The sequence below is a fragment of the Lontra canadensis genome, unplaced genomic scaffold (assembly GCF_010015895.1).
Source record: "Lontra canadensis isolate GAN:19392208 unplaced genomic scaffold, GSC_riverotter_1.0 scaffold21, whole genome shotgun sequence".
Taxonomy (NCBI): Eukaryota; Metazoa; Chordata; class Mammalia; order Carnivora; family Mustelidae; genus Lontra; species Lontra canadensis.
Window position 1 is genome coordinate 12567373 of NW_022631015.1, and position 14108 is coordinate 12581480.

Sequence of the window (14108 nt, forward strand, 5' to 3'; positions counted from 1 at the left end):
GTGCAGGTCCTGGTCGGGAGCCTGTTCGTGTTCAAATACACACAGTTAATGGCCCAGTCTCTTTCTGGCACTGGGGGTTCCCAAGACAAAGGTTAAAAATCTGGAATTTCCTTAACAGATTTTTTTTTCTGGCCTTCTGTCTCCCCACAATAAAAGAAGTCAACATGGAGGAAATTATAAAATAGAACTGTACACATAAGATATTTCAAATGGTAGCACTGACTGGGAAGCTGCAGATGGTTTGTGAAAGTGTCCGCTAGGGTTTGCCAATGAATGCTGTGTCTTTTGCTTATTGAACAACTCTTTCAGTACAAACGTACGCAGAGGTTTAAATGGTATATTAAGTATTCTTCATTTTTGTTTTTTAAGAGTTTTGATGTTTTATTTTTAAAAATTATTTATTTATTTGGGAGAGAGAGAGCATGAGAGGAGAGAGGTCAGTGGGAGAAGCTTGGAGCCTGATGTGGGACTCAATCCCATGATTCCAGGATCACAACCTGAACTGAAGGCAGTCACTTAACCAACTGAGCCACCCAGGTGCCCAGGAGTTTTGCTGTTTTGAATTAGGCTTTCTCTCCTTCCCCTCACTCCTCCTCTCCCTAGCTACGTTCTCCACAGCTACCCTCTCCCCCATCTCTCCTCCCTTCTTTCTGGCCCTCTTCCTCTCCCCCTTTCCTCCCCTCTCTCCTCTCCTTCTCCTTCTTCTCTCCTCTCCCTCCTCTCTTTCTCCCACTTCCTCTCCCCCTCCCTCTCTCCTCCCCCCTCCTCATCTTCCCCTCTCCTCTCCCCTCCCCTCTTCTCCCCCCTTCCCTCCTTCCCTTCCACTGTGCATTTTAAGGCCCTCTATGAAATGACAAACTCTCCTCGTCCATCTTGATGCAGTTGCCACCAGTAACTGTCTGTTTCAAGTCTTACCGTTCCATGAAGTGGGTGTTATTTGCTGGCCCAGGTGATTAAAGCACATATTCTACTGTAAAGATTCATCATGCCAATTAAGGCAACCCTGTAATTCTGCGTTGACCATGTTTCTGTGAATCTTCTGCAGGCCTGATTTGTAGTCTGATAGAAAAAGGCAGGCTGGGGTGCCTGGATGGCTCAGTGGGTTAAAGCCTCTGCCTTCGGCTCAGGTCATGATCCCAGCATCCCAGGATCGAGCCCCACATCGGGCTCTCTGCTCAGCAGGGAGCCTGCTTCCCTTCCTTTCTCTCTGCCTGTCTCTCTGCCTACTTGTGTTCTCTGTCTGTCAAATAAATAAATAAAATCTTTAAAAAAAAAAAAAAAGAAAGAAAGAAAAGAGAAAGGCAGGCTGTGTTTCTTACTTGGGTATCCCCCCACCCCCCACCCCCCAGGTTCCACTGCTATCGGTGACTTGGTCCTTAAGCCTGGGGCACGTGTCACTGTATCCATTCCCATCCTGGGCCTTCCCGGTGGCACTCCTCAAGGACTTTTTCTTAGCTCTGATGGCCACCCCAAGGAGGAAGTGGCCCTTCCCTGTCCTACATGGCAGGGATGCTAGAGGGATGGCGCGAAGTTGTGCTATTTGAGACTACCTTCTAGAACTAGCAGGGCCCCCTGAGGCCAAGAAATCCCTTCTGTGAGCCCCTTCCTCCTTCCACCTGGGTAAGGCCTTTCCAGATTAACATTCTTTGGTTGATTAAACTCCTCCGGGAAGAGGAGTCCACAACATCATCACTTTTCTCCCATGTCTTACTTTCTATCCAAGCCCCAACCTCCCCTGCACGGACCTGAAGTCTTCCCGCCTCCTCCTTAGCACTCCGCGGCAGAGATGGTCGGTGTCCCACTGCGGATATCAGACTGTGTAGTAAGCACCTACTTGCTTAAATGAACACTCCCATCACGTTGAAAGCCTGCTCTGATCCAGTGAAACAATCCCTTCCTCTCCCTCCTGTCTTCTTGCAGCCTCTCTATCTCTTACTCTAAACCTTCTGGAACATTCTAGAGAACATATTTGACCATAGCATTTATTATTCCCATTCCAGCTCATAACGGGGTTGAGGTAAGGATTGTCCAAGTAACTCCTGACTTACCCAGAGAAGTCATAGGTTATTAGAGCAAAAGCCTCATTTTCTAGAGACAGAAATTGGGAGGAGGGGGGCTGCAAGCAACTCCCAGGTGCTTTATTTCGTGTGCTCAGTAACTGGCTGGGGATGAAGGGACAAGTTGAGCCCCCACTTGTCACCACATTCCCTGACTTCCTTGTCTTTTCGCTGTCACTCTCTGTGCTTTTCTGCTCAGTTGTCGGCCACCTTTCCTTATAGTCTCTCTCCTCCAGAACACGGCCCTCAGAGGCTCCTGCCTGGTCTTCCCAGCCTCACGTAATGCTTCAGATAGAGAAGGCTCGCAAAAATGTTTGTTGTTTGGATGATAGGAAGAGGAGAAGAGGCGAGGGACTAAAATCAGAAATCCATTACACAGAGCACTCGCAGAACTTTGTATTGGCTACGGGCTTTTCTGATAGAAAGCATGCATTTGAGGGGCGCCTGGGTGGCTCTGTCAGTTAAGCGTCCGACTCTTGGTTTCAGCCCAGGTCACAGTCTCGGGGTCTTAGGACCAAGATGCTCAACAGGGAGTCTGCTTGAGATTCTCTCTCTCTCCCTCCTCCCCCCAGCTCATGCATTCTTGCTCACTCTCCCTCTCTTTCTAAAATAAATTTTTAAGAAAGCATCCATTTGTACTACTTTGGATATTAATCATGTTACCTTATATCAGCTGTTAGGAACATAGGCCCTGGCATCCGATTACCTGGGTTCAATTCCAGTTCCACTACAACTAGCTGTGCAACTTCGGTCAAGTTGCTTACCTTCTCTGTGCTTCTGTTTCTTTATCGTAAAGTGTGTTTAATGTCATAGTGAGGTTTACATGGGATAACATATGGATGGGAGTTTGCTAGGGCTGAGTAACAGAACGGAAATGTCCTTCCTCCCTGGTCTGGAGGCCGGGAGTCCGAGATCATGATGTCAGCAGGATTGATTTCTGGTGAAGTCTCTCTCCTTGGCTTGCAGATGGCTGCCTTCTTGCTGTGTCAGCCCATGGCCTTTCCTCCAGGCACACACACTCCTGGTGTCCCTTCCTCTTCCTAGAAGGACATCAGCCCTATTGGATTGGGGTGCCACCCTTACGAGCTCATTGAACCTTAATTATCTCCTTCAAGGCCCTTCCTCCAAATACAGTCACAATGGCGGGGGTGGGATTCAACAGAGGAATTTGGGAGGTGGGGAGGATACAACTGAGTCCTTAACGACATGTCACAGAGAATAGTGGCTGTCACCCCAAAAATTCTCAAGACATGACAACACACCCTTATTAGTAGTCATCCTCCCCCTTTACAGGTGTCAAGACCCTTTTCATGCCTCACCCTCACTCAGTGGGCCCAAGAGTTCAGGAGGAACATCACTGCCTACTTTTATCTGAGGTGCGAGGATCTGCGACCCTGTCTTAACCATGGCCCCCACGGCCCGACATGAACCACTCCATCCCGCCACCCTGATTCAGTTTCCCTCCTGTACCCTCACTTAGGTTTTCCCGTCTTCTTCCTCCTCCCCTTTCTAGGACATCACTCCTCTCGCTGTAGCTGGGATTCTGGTGGGTAAAACACATTAAACTCTGTTGCCACAACCTGGGTCAACAGCACGTGGCAAAGGGACTTTTTCATTGTTTTCCAAGATGCGTGTTTCCAAGAGACGTTTCAGAGATCGGGAACAACCGTGCCCTGTTGCCTGGCTGGTAATTCCTCATTCTGTGCCTTCTCTAGCCTTAGCACACACAACTCCAGTGGCATCAGCCCGCTTACCCGTAGTAGGTAGCTTTCCTCCTCCAACTTCTTTACATGATTGATTTTGCATCATAATAGAAAGTATAAAGGTAAACTGTAGGGAGGTGAGCTTTATCAATATTTGGGCTGGGTGAACTCAGAATTGATGAGATTTTTATTACTCTGACAGTTCTCCTCAAAATTCTTTGTATTTTTTCTTAGCAGTTTACAAAGCCCAAACTGGGACATACATCCAAATCAAGCAAAATGAGAGATTGGGTGGAAGAGGGAAAAGTGTCTCAAATGTCTGTAGGAACAAGGTTGGGAATCCTTCATTTAATGAAGTGCATTAGAAGTAGGAAGCACAAGGCACTGACTAGCTTGTGGGTTTTTTTTTCTTTTTTATTGATTTCCATGTAGAATCACATAATCTTAGAGTCCAGAAGGGCCTTTAGATAAAAGTTTTGAAATCCAAGAAAACAGTTTGTTCTCTGGGTATATGGAGACCATGGGAGAATGCGGGACATGTTGAAGACTCCGTAAAAAAGAAAACTTCATTGTTAGTCATGATGTAGTAGGGACACGAAATCATAAATTATTTTAATCCCATTTTCTAAAGTTGCCACGATGTGGGTACAGCATGTTTAGGAAGAACACAACATAAACATTCAGAGGGACCTTCATCATTCTAAATTGTAAAAATGTAAAAACCAACTACTGGTGGAAAATAATCTGTAATTTGATAGGCAGTTTATTTTTTTAACTATTTATTTCCCTATCTTGTGGTCTATGTGTTTCAATCAGAACGTAAGGGTTCTCTTAGACTCACATTCATTTCTTCATTCAACAAATTGGTACTCAGTGCCCTCTCTGTGCCTGGTGGTACCCTAGGTGTTGAGCTACAGCGATAACCAAAAGAGCAAAATCTTCACCTTCTCAGAGTTTCTATTCTACTAAAGGAAATAGGAAAAAATTAAGCCTGTGACATGTTGTCAAAGAGTGATAAACCCTATGAAGAAAAACAAAGCAGTGGGGTAAAAAAGACAAAGTCATAAGTGGAGCCATGATTTTAGAGAGATGCAATCCTGGAGAACTTCTGGAGGAGGTGATACTTACACAGAAATTAAGTGATCCGTGGCTGAAATGGGGGCATGGGTCCTTTCACTGACTTCCAAAAGGTACACTAAGTGTGTACCTTTTAAATTCAAGCCTCTGTACTGCATTTGCCTCTCTCTCTCTCAGTTCTCTGTAAATCAGAGCACATTACCCTCCACCTCTGCTCAGAGCCTGCAGTGGCTCCCCGTCTCACTAGGAGATACTCCAAGTTCCTGTGACAGCGTGTGAAGCCCTCTGTGATTTTCACTCCAGCCCCTAAGTTTGCTTTGACTCCCTGGCCATACCTCCTCATATCTTCCTCTTTTTTTTTTTTTTTTTAAAGAATTTTACTTATTTATTGGACAGCGAGAGAGAGAGAGTGAGTGTACAAGCATGGGGAGCAGCAGAATGAGATGGAGAAGTAGGCTCCCCACTAAGCAGGAAGCCTCATGTGGAGCTCAATCCCAGGACCCTGGGATCATGACCTGAGCTGAAGGCAGACACTTAACTGACTGAGCCACCCAGATGCCCCTCGTAACTTCCTCTTGGTGACACATCTCCAGCCCTGCTTTCCAGCCCTTGAGATTGGCCTTGGCCACTCCCTCTCCTGGAATCCTCTTCCCCCAGATGTCCATCCACATAACTCACTCTCTTTTCTAGTCTTTGCTCAGAGGTCGCCTTCTCGATGAGCCTTACCCTGCAACGGCCAGACGTGACATTGCTGCTTCCTTCCAAGTCCTCCATCCCCTCCCCCAGGTGTTTTCTTTCTTTTTTTAGTGTCTGTCTCTTCTCACCTTCAAATAGGCTCTATAAATTCCCTATTTATTGTGTTACCCTGTCTCTCACCTATCTCTCTCCCACTGAAACGGACGCTCCATCACACAGAGTGGGATCTTGGCCTGGTTTGTTCAGGGATGCAGCCCAAGAGCCTCCAACAGTGCCTGGGACAGAGCTGATGTTCAGCAAACGCTTATTGAGAGAAACACGTGTGCGAACCAGAGGCTCGCTGTTGATGCGCCTGTGTTGGCGAACTTCCTAGTTCTCTGCTCCCCCTTATATATTCAGCTGTCATGGGCCGTGGAACTTCATTGCCAGTTATTTAAGTAGGCGAGATCATTATTGTGTGTATGTTTATTTAGATGGATGCTAAATACTCTCCTTTCAAATAGCCGTTTTGAAGTGTTAAGGAGAAAAGTATCCTGAAAACAGTGCATGGTTTGGCCATTAGTAAAATAGCGATATTTCTCCAACTTAGCAAGAATCTCAAGAGGTCAGCTGGCGAAGCTAGTGTCATTTTTCCACCATAGAGATTAAGGAGCAGAAGCCCGGTGAGGTTATTGCCTTGTCGATGGATACACGGCTGCCAGCGAGCGTGGACGCTTAAAACCCCTGCAAAGCCTGTGTGTTCTCCATTTGGGATTTATGGGAACACAGGAAAACTTTGTAACATGTTGCCAGTGTGGCTATTGGCATTGTACCAAATATACTCCACAAATAAACATAATGCTAGATTTGAAGAATATCAGGGTTAACGGTGGCGGTCGCGCTGGATTTTCCTGGAAGACCTCAGTTCTCCCCCAAGGTCACCTGGTCCATAGAGGATGGGTGTGTGTAATTCACATGGATGTCAATATCAGGGATCAGGAGGACAGGAGCGGGAAGGGAGACCCTCCCTCTGCTGTGGGATGACAGGATATCGCCCCTGCCTGGGACTCCGTTCCATACCCTGAAGGGGAGCTGGAACATTCGAGAATTGTAGCTGAAGCCTGGCAGCTCTCCCAGGAGTCTCCTGGGCAGTCCCACCGAGACCCCGGGAAGGAGAGAGTCCACAGAAGAGGGAAGAAGAGCTGGGAGTATGTCAGCATGGAACAGCCTGGGCGCTGGTGAGCAGCCTCCCTTTCCACCGCGTGCTGGGAGTTAGAGACCGCGTTTCACGGCAAACAGTAAAGTGCACTGAGGTGTGCTTTTTGCCTTGAGTGAGAGCAACATTTTGAAAGGTGTTCTTTTTAATTAGAAGCATGAACAGAAGCTCCCCGAAATGGACAATTCTCTTATGGACGAGGCTGCAGTTTCCTTTCTCTGGCATTCAAGAGAAGAAGTAGGGAAAAAAAAAAAAAAAAGCCTGATATTTAAATTAAAAGGTCATTCTGTTTTAAAAATTAAAATAAAAATTCCCCAGGGTATCAAAGGAGATGAATGTAGTAGGCGCAGACCTTCTTAAGTCCCATTGTTTATTTGGTACCCCCGGTTTGTAGATGGGTAGACTTGTCAAGTCGGAGTTTGTGGGAAATGCTTTTCACAGTCTTTACCGGGCACGATTGCTTTGTCATATGTTTTTTGCTGTTTCTGATGCATTACCTAGAAATGGCCTCTTCTGAAAGCTGTGGGATAGAGTAGCTGCGTGGAAATAAAGAGTGTATCTTGAGCATCAGCGACGTCTAGCCACTTGGTGAAGCATCTCAGAGTCTAGTACAAGGGATTGCCCTAGTGGGGTAGTTGGAAAGTGCTTTAAACAATAAAGAGAATAAATGAAGTTGTGATCAAATTCTCTTAAGCGGAGCACCTGAGTGGCTCTGTGGGTTAAGCGTCTGCTTTCAGCTCATGTCATGATCTCAGGGTCCTAGGATCAAGTCCCCCATCAGGTTCCTTGCTCAGTGGGGAGCCTGCTTCCCCCTCTCTCTCTGCCTGCCTCTCTGCCTACTTGTGATCTCTCTCTATGTCAAATAAAAAATCTTAAAAAAAAAAAAGTCTTTTAAGCTACATGGTTTTTTTTTTAAAGATTTTATTTATTCATTTGACAGAGATCACAAGTAGTCAGAGAGGCAGACAGAGAGGGAAGCAGGCTCCCTGCCGAGCAGAGAGCCCAATGCGGGACTTGATCCCAGGACCCGGAGACCATGACCTGAGCTAAAGGCAGCAGCCCAACCCACCGAGCCACCCAGGCACCCCTACATGGCTCTTTAAAAAAAAAAAAATCACCGTTCCAAGCCAAACAATGACTGAAATTATTGTTATAGCCGTATGTGAGCATCCCCAGTCAATTTACTCCTCTCTTGCATATTTGTTGGACACCTGTTCTGTTGCGGGCATCATCCTGGGCACTGGGAGTACTAAGCAGGGACAAGCCAGGCATCCCTGGCTGATGGAACCCACAGTCCTGGGAATTAGGGTTCAGGCACTCCGCAGTTATGATGGGGAAAGTACGGGATGTCTGGGGGCACATGGAAGCAGCGCCCACCCAGGCCTGAGGACTTAGGGAAGGCATCCTGCAAGGAGTGGTGTCTCAGGAAATCTGATGTGTGATGAGAATTATCCCAGAGAAGCTAGACAGGTTGGGGGAATGTCGGAAGGGGAAGGACTAGCCCACGTGGAGGCACCGAGTTGGGGAAAAGGAAGAGAAAGAGTGTGTGTGTGTGTGTGTGTTCAGTGTGTCTGTAAGGTGAGGGGGTACTGGGGCAGATCATAGAGGCAGGAAAACTATTCTCGTTGTTTATTCTCTATCGTGAGAGCAGTGAGGGGCTGTGGAAGGGTTTTTTGCACGATCAGATTTGCAGCCTCATTGCTCTGCCTACGGAGAAGAACATGGAAGGAGAGGCCAGGACATGAGTCTGGGGGTTAGGATAGTAGACTGTTGTTGGGATTCAGTGACATGATGGGGGGAAGCAGGAATGGAGGGGGGCTGGAGAGAGGACAGACTGGAGAATTAGAGGAGATGGAGTCAAGAGAGCCCTGGGACTGCTGAGATTTGGGGAAGAAGAGGGGAGAGTACAGACATGGCAGATACTCAGGATTCTGGCTTAGGTGACCGGGTGGACAGATAGTGGGACCATTCACTGAGCCGATGACCCAAAATGGGTGAGCTGATGGCACAAAATATTGCCATGGTTTGACCACACTGAGTCTGAGATACCCAGTTGTCTACATAGACCACTAAGTATACAGATCTGGAGCTCAGGAGAGAGAACTGGATTGGAAATGCAGATCTGGAAGAGCTGTTGTATAAATGGTCATTAAGTCAACATGAGCTGATGGTAGTTCTCAGAGAGGGTGTAGAATGGGAACCTAAATGGTCCTGATAGAAAACCCTGTGGAACCCCAACACTAAATGTTCTGGGAGTGAAGCAAAAATGGTCTGGGAAGAAGAAAAAGCCCTCAGACACTGAGAAGTGGACAGAAAAATAGGAAGTAAATTGGAAATGTGTATCAGAATGGAAGCCAAGGGGCGCCTGGGTGGCTCAGTGGGTTAGAGCCTCTGCCTTCGGCTCAGGTCATGGTCCCAGTGTCCTGGGATCGAGCCCCACATCGGGCTCTCTGCTCGGCGGGGAACCTGCCTCCTCCTCTCTCTCTCTGCCTGCCTCTCTGCCTACTTGTGATCTCTATCTGTCAAATAAATAAATAAAATCTTTAAAGTAAAAAAAAAAAAGAATGGAAGCCAAGACCAGGAGCAGTGGTTTGGGGAAAAAGAGTGTCAAATATAGACACATTGTGTGAGATACGGACCAAGAGGTGTCCTTTGGATTGTTTGATGCTTCATTGTAGGCTTTTAAATTACCTGTGAAGTCAATGTGTGGTCAGCAGGATATACGTTAAAGGGCTCAGGTTTCAGGTCACAAACATTTAACTCAAGGAGAGGGAAGCAATAAGCAAATTTAGACCAATTATCTCTTGTGTTCTCTCCTCTATAGTATTCCAAATGCCTTGAGCAACAGTTGGGGTTTCTCAGTGCTTATTTAATATTTATCTCCTGAGTCGCCGAGTGAATGAATGACTCTCACATACTAAAGGCTAGTGGCAGGACAGCTCCAGGGTTGGTTAGTTCTTTGGTTCATGAACATGGCTAAGGGATGCCATTGTCAGGCTCCTGCCCTTCACGGTAACAAGACGGCTGCAGGAATCCCAGCATCACATGCAGACGCCATATCCAGAGGAAAGAGAGAGGGCTATCTCTTGTTGGTATCTCTTTCCAAAAGCAAGCAAACCTTCTCCCCAAAGCTTCTCCAGAATCATTCCCATTTTTCATTGACCAGAATTTTAGGAGATAACCACGAGATGTCTTGTTGCCCTAATTTTGACGGATGTTTCCATAAACAAAAGTTTTATAGGCAGGCAACTCCCATGGGCTGCTGCCTCATAGGAGTTATCCTTGGAAGACCCATCACCAGCTGCCAGTCCAGGCAGGGAAGGCTACCATGGGCACGGGGGCATCACAGCCGTCCACCCCAGTGGCCGCAGCCTAGCATGCTTGCTCACTCAACAGTCCTTGGTCTGCTCTGACGTTTGCAATGCCAAGGCCAGCCAAACTTTGGAAGACTAGTAGCTAGCCTTCTTTAAGGAAAGCTGATCATGCTTAGGAAACCCCTCCTGACTTGCTGAGGACTTGGCTAGATTTAGATAGGTAAGCGGAGCATTTGACTTGAACCCCCATGTAAATATCTTGTAAAACAACAGCATTCTGCTAGGAGCTCCACACCCAGGATTCTGGTCCCATCCCTCTCGTCTTCCGTGTATACAAGGCACAGGGCAGCTTTCCATCTCCCGGGACTCTGCTTTCAGAATGAATGCAACCCCAGGACCCTGACTGCCCATGCCAGCAAAGCCTTGCTTTCCTTCCTTCCTCTCTCGCTGTGCCCAGTCCTTATCCTGCTTGATTGAAGGCATCTGTTAACCAACCATCGGGGTCCTCCTAGTGTCTCAGGGAATACCCACGGGATGGCTTGTTCTTCAGCTCCATTCTGCCCTTTCTTGGCCTCTTATGGGGTGGTTGGGAGGATCCAAGGACGGGGTCCAGGTTGACCTTTTAAGCCCTTGCCTGCTCAATAAATGTTAGCGGTGCTCTCCACCAGACTTCTGTCCTGTACTGCTTTTCTGCTCTTCTTAGATGCCTGCCTCCCCTTCCCTGTTCCCTTTCCCCTGAGCCTCGGCTGTCCCTGGTGCCCCCAGGGAGAGCGGAGATTCCAGTGTGAGACCTCAGGACTTCGCAGGTGTGCCCGCCCCGTCACTCTGCTGCTGTCCTCTGCCTGCGCCCTGGAGCACGTCTTCGCTCTCCAGGTCCCTCTTAATTTCCCGGAAGGAAATATTATCCGCTAAATTGCCCGCTTACCGTGATGTTGCCCAGGCTAGCCACACCCTCCCAGCCTCCCAGTTCCAGAAACGTGTCCCCGCTTTCACGTGCATCAGGGCCACGATGGTGATTTTCAAGGCCGTTGTGAGCAGTGCCATCTGGTAGAATTTTCGGCCGTGACAGAAATGTTCTGTCATCATCTGCTCGTCACCCCGGCAGGCTGTAGCTAGCCTCACGTGCTTGTTGAGCACCTCAAGTGTGGCTAGTGTGACTGAGGGGGTCTGCATTTTAAATTCTATTTAGTTTTAACTAATAATCGCCGCCTGTGGCTAGGGGGCGCCCTATTGGAGAACCCAGCTAGAGAAACAGAGTTGCTTACCTCTGTCCCTGTCACTGCCCTCTACCCGCCCCCCCCCCCCGCCTCTAGCCATTGAGGATTTTTTTAAATCTTGGATACCAGTTTCAGCTGGGCGACCCTAATAACTGTGCAAGGCCCCTTGCACAATGATGCAGGGTGATTCTGTGAGAGTCACATGATCGCATAATCACACAGGGGAGAAGCTGTGACATCCCATTCATTTCATATTCGGTCCCTGTCCCAGTTGCATTTTTGATATTAAAATGCGCAGGAATAGCAAGATGGCAAATCCTCTTCGACAAACCTTGGAGCGGAGTCATCATTGGAAATCATGGTCAGAGCCTTCATACTTCGTCAGGATAGATGATGGAAGAACCATTGGCCTTTGGTGTGACGATGGGGGGACAGGCGGAGCTGTCCCCAGGACGGATGAAAGAAATAGCTCTGGGAAGGAGACACCACTGTTGGATGCACTGGGGCGTTTGCGGGCCCTGCAAGCAGCCAAGAGTCCACGTGAATGATGATTTGTTGACCCTCGGGTCCAGGAGAGGCAGGAAATGCTGATAAATCCAGCAGAAAACAGCTGCAGGAAAGTGCAGCCGAAACAGGCTCCCCAAGGTCAACGACATTTTTGTGACAGGAAGTCATTGCACCTCACATATTTAACGGCTTTGGCAAAGGCTTCTTATTAATGTCAAAATAGGATGTGAAATCCGGAACAGTAGCAACTCTAAAAAAGGTGAGGTGATTCTCCAAACACAAAAACATAGGCCGCTCCATTCCATGTAAGAAATCATCCCAAGTATTGCAGTATCGGCTAAATTCTGATACTGAACTACAACTTGTACAGATTTTCAAGGTATTAGGTTCAAAAGGACTCTGAGCTACACAGATGCTTGTATCAGACAGAAAGGACCCCCAGGGCTCTTGCACAGTTGTTCCTCTGTATCTGCTGGTCAGAAAAAGCCAGAGACTTGTAGCTGCAAATCAAGTGGAAGATCTCTAACTTGTAGATTCCCCAAATTGTCTGTGTCTGCCTCAAATCCTGATGGTACAGAGACACACAAACACACCCACAATGACTTTTTCGCAGTGGGAAACAAAGCCCACCAGAAAAACAGAGAAAGAGACGGTTGGGGTTTTTTGGTTTTGCTTTTGCGAAGGAGATGTTCAGTTCAGGTCTTTTTAAACGCTCGGGAATCAAATGCATTCATTCGCCAACCAGGCAATATTTGAGAGGAATTGTATTGCTTTCTGTGTATGTTTAAAATTCTACAAAATGTTATCTGTAGCACCATTTAGTTTAATTACATCCATTGCCTGAACTCGGGCAAATGGAAGAAAATATCTCCCACAAAAGTTGACACATGCCAGAGAGCCATTTCCAACTTCTCAGCTTTAAAGCTTTTAACCTTTTCAGTGACACCCTTAGATAAATTCTTTCTTAGTTAAGCGTTGCTCAGCTGATCATTTGACTATGAGAGCAGCTAGTGGCCTTGATTAGTGATTGAAAAGGTTATCGGGATTAATGGATGCTTTGCCAAACTGTATATTGCGGCTCAAGTGGCACCTTTGTAGGTTTCAAAAAATGACTCCGTCACCTGCAGGGGTGGATTTTTTTTCCTGCTCTAGTGGAAAAAGTCTATCAGTGGCAAGAAAAAAAGTCAATAAAGCCATCGCTTCGTGCCTTACTAATCTTAGGACGACCACTACCAGAGGAATACTTTCTTGGGAAATTACCTTCCGCTGTAACTCATCAGGCCCCCAGTGGAGGCGCCCTTTTTTGGTCAAAGAGCCTGTCTGGGAAGCTAAACTGAGAACATAGTAAGTAGCTCTTGTCTCAAAGGGAAACAGGAGTGAGCCAGTGATGGCACAGGCTCTCCTTACATGCTTCGCAACAAGAATGGTTTGCTTTAACGCAGATGGCTTCGTTTTTTGTTTTGCTTTAATTGTAGCCACTGGGGATCACCGTTGAGTCTAAGATTGACACCTGAAGCCCTGCTTATATACTCTTTGTTCTTTACGCTGGAAGCCTCAGTGTAGCCAAGATTTCATGACGTCATTCACCCTTCTCTGCTGCAAGGACTTAACAGGGATGTAATTTGGGTTTTAATTCTATCGTCTACAGGTCTTACTTATAAAGGATTTCTCTACGGCTCTTTCGCCATCCTTGGGGAAGCGAAATCTCAAAATAAGTCATTTTAGATGAGATCGCATGCTCTCATCACTTCCGAGCTCATGACCTGCCAATTGTATGACTTTACACAAGTTATTGAAACCATCTGGTGTTCGCTTTCCTTTTTACAGGGAGGGGAATTTTTGTACCAACTCCACAGAATTGTTTTATGTATATGTTAAATGAACAAGAACCTGGCTCAGATAAATTCCCATTATGTTGTTTAAGGGGTTGTTACTATTATATAGAAAATGTCCAGCGTTGTGCTTGGCACTCCAAAATGCTTAAAAATATTTCTCTGACTGTCCCTTTCACTGTCCCAATTTTTTTTCTCCTTGTCTTTCTACTGAATATAGAGGCTTTGTAGGTAGAGCACAGGCTTCTAGTACTATGCTAAAACTTTACTTAACAGTTTTTTTCTTAATAAAAATATAGCACTTTAGGGGCACCTGGGTGGCTCAGTGGGATAAAGCCTCTGCCTTCGGCTCAGGTCATGATCTCAGGGTCCTGGGATCGAGCCCCGCATCAGGCTCTCTGCTCAGTGGAGAGCCTGCTTCCTCCTCTCTCTGCCTGCCTCTCTGTTGTGATCTCTGTCTGTCAAATAAGTAAATAAAATCTTTAAAAAAATATATAGCACTTTATTGGC

General features: G+C 46.9%; 1 protein-coding gene across 7 annotated transcripts in view; it reads left to right on the top strand.

Annotated features, from left to right (window-relative positions):
• PHACTR1 (phosphatase and actin regulator 1) overlaps nucleotides 1-14108 on the top strand; it is a 558358-nt gene that overhangs the window by 450461 nt on the left and 93789 nt on the right. The gene's annotated exons all lie outside the window — the stretch shown is intronic.